Raw genomic sequence first — 3118 nt, forward strand, 5'->3', positions numbered from 1 at the left:
GCCTTTCTGAAATTTATTTGCCCATATGCACGTGATATGATATATTTCCCCAAGAGTCACTTCACGTGATCTGAAAGGGAACGACAAAGAATTTGGCTATGTAAGGGCAATCAAAATCATTTGTCGAATGTTTACTATTTTCGTTTAATGTTTGTACTGTATAGGTATTCTGCATGGCCCTAATCTGGGTATTTTCTTTGCTGCAAGGTTGACTGTAGTAACTGGTGGTATCAGCCAGCGTTTTTGTCTGCATGGCCCTAATTCAGGTTAAATTTCCAATACCAGTTTACCAGGCCTTTCAACACTGACATTCTTTTTTTAGCAGTAGAGCTACAAACTTCTGTACCAGTGAGTGTACCCTTTATTAGTGGTGACGCTCTTTCCTTGCCATGAATTTTACTTGCAGCATTGCAAGTGAGCCACGTCTGTAGTGGCAGAGAACAAGATCACAAAATAAATTGTTGAGTCCAAGGCAAGCCAAGCCCTTTTTTCAAACATACCTTAGCCTTCGTAGGTGACGCATGTTTTCAGTAAAATTATGTGTTAAAAATATGTAATGTTTCGCCACGTTCTTATCAACATAGATTGACTAGGTATGGAAATTCATACTTCGTTAACGAGAAGGTGGTTATACCAAATAACTATAGACGTAATTTAGTTTCGCGAAATTGCCAAATGATTGCTTTGAAATTTGTATTTAAGGCATAAGTCGATGACTAATTTCACACAAATAAAGATTTGCCTCGCGAGAAAACTGTGTCGCCCTTTAATGGTCAAACCACCAGTCAAACACATGACAAACGTTTACGTTCCATTTCCTAATCCCCGGAAGAATACAGCTAGTCTACTTTAAAACCGTATCTCCAGCTTGGTGCGATAATTGCACGCTCATCCCACCTGAATCGTGACAATTTGTAGAGGGGTCCCTATTTGGTCCATAATAAGCCGTTTCAGGTTCGAAGTATGAGGAGAGAATCTGCAAGTTTCTGGACGTTTCAAAAGGATAGAAGGTATTTAAAATTAATTTACCTAAAATTAGTCCAAAATTATTTTTAAACCCAACTTGTTTCCTCCAGCCCAGCAAAGCCCAACCCCTTTCCAAGCTCATCCCCTCCCAAACTTAAAAAACTAAATCAAGCAAGAAATGTATCAACAATAAACCAAACAAAAAAACCTAGAAACAAATATAAATGAAAAATCGTAAAAAACGACGTTACAAGCAATAGAAGCAGTGACAGTAGAAAGAGGTAAGGAATTTATACAGTTTGGTAATCAGGAATTCTACGGCCATATCGCACTTGGCCCAGGTGGCACGTAGTTCGACAAGTTCTGTTATCAGTTGACCAAGCCAACTGTTACCGAGTTGTCTCAACGTGAAATATAATTGTCTGCGAGAACAAATCTGGCGCCGTAGTCCTTGCGAACAGCAAATATAAAGGGTGCGTTTCTTGGGGAAAATGCGAACACGGATGATCAATCACGGTGCAACAAAGGAATCGTTGAATGCACTCTGGGAAAGGATTCTTCGGTTCCTTTGATGCACCATAATGCAAGTGATCTTGGATCAATGATCCTTTTTCGGATCATCCCAAAGAAGCGCACCCAAAATGTTTTTCTTTTGATAACGTTGTCAATGGCCTTATCACGGTTTCGGAAGCCATCTTTACGGGTAGGTAAACATTTCTGAAATTACTGTGTTTAATTAAGACGTTCAGGAGCGCGGCGCTCGAAATCGAAAAGAAAAGGGAGGAAGATGAAGCAGCTGTAATTAGAGAAAAGAAATTTCAAGAAGAGATGCGTTTTGAAAAGGAAAAATTAGAGCAGAAACTTAAATACGAGGCGAAAATCGAAGAAGAAAACCGAAAATGCCAGATTAAAGAACAATCAATCAACGCGAAGCTGCCCAAATTACAAATTACAAGGTTCAATGGCACGCATACAGATTGGCTGAGGTTTTGGAACCAGTTCAAAGCAAAAATTGACTCCGGGCCGATGTGCCCCAAATCACCAAATTTTCTTATCTGAAGGAGCTGCTGGAGCCACGGGTTAGAACAACAGTTGACGGCCTACCCTTTACTATAGAAGGCTACGAGAGGGCGAAAAGCATATTGAAAACTAATTATGGAAAGGTTAGCGAAATAGTTAACGCGTATGTAAACAACGTAATGTCTTTGCCCGCTATCCATGGAACGAACCCCAACAAAATCATGGAATTTTACCAGAAGTTGTCCCCAAATCTTCAAGCATTGGAGACTATTGGTAAATTAAAGGAAATCAATGGTTACGTTCGAATGACGCTCGACAAGTTGGAGGGTATAAAAGGTGACCTGGTGCGCACTGATGACAACTGGCAGGAATGGGTTTTCCGAAACTACTTGAAGCCTTGCGCAAGTGGACAGAAAGAAGCCCTCCGAAATTGGAAGATAAATATCAGCAAGAAAAACCAACGCTGCCTAAGCCACCTCGATCAAGGACGTACCAGGCCAACCAACAAGACCCCAGAAGAAAGCCATGCGTTTACTGCGATAATTCATCTTACCAGTCCATCAACTGCGATAAAGTCACTACGATACAAGAACGAAGGAGACTGTTGAACGTAAAACAACTTTGTTTCAATTGCACTGGTGCAAATCATAAGGCCTCAGAATGTCGCAGCACTTCCACCTGCAGAATTTGCAAACGGCGTCATCATTCATCTATCTGTGAGAAAACATCTCAACATCAAGAACATATGTTAGTGGCAACCGGAAGAGGCGCGGTTACCTATCCAGTCGTTGTAGTTAACGTGGGAGGGATACATTGTCGTGCCCTACTTGATACCGGTGCTGGGAGCTCATATGCTTCTGCCGCATTACTCGACCGACTAAGGAAACAACCATTGCGAAAAGAGCTGAAACGAATTGAAATGATGATGCAGGCAACAACAAGAGAGATTGAAATCCATGAAGTAGTCGTTAAGAGCTTATCAGGTGCATTTCAGCTTCGGACCGAGGTAACCAAAGTAAATCGTGGTGTCCTGCTCAGCTTAGGCAATCCGGGATACAAGGACATGATTGGACGATACCATCATCTGAAAGGGGTAGAAATGGACGACATCGATACGAAAAGGGATTTACCA

Source organism: Montipora capricornis, chromosome 2, assembly GCF_036669925.1.
Source record: "Montipora capricornis isolate CH-2021 chromosome 2, ASM3666992v2, whole genome shotgun sequence".
Taxonomy (NCBI): domain Eukaryota; kingdom Metazoa; phylum Cnidaria; class Anthozoa; order Scleractinia; family Acroporidae; genus Montipora; species Montipora capricornis.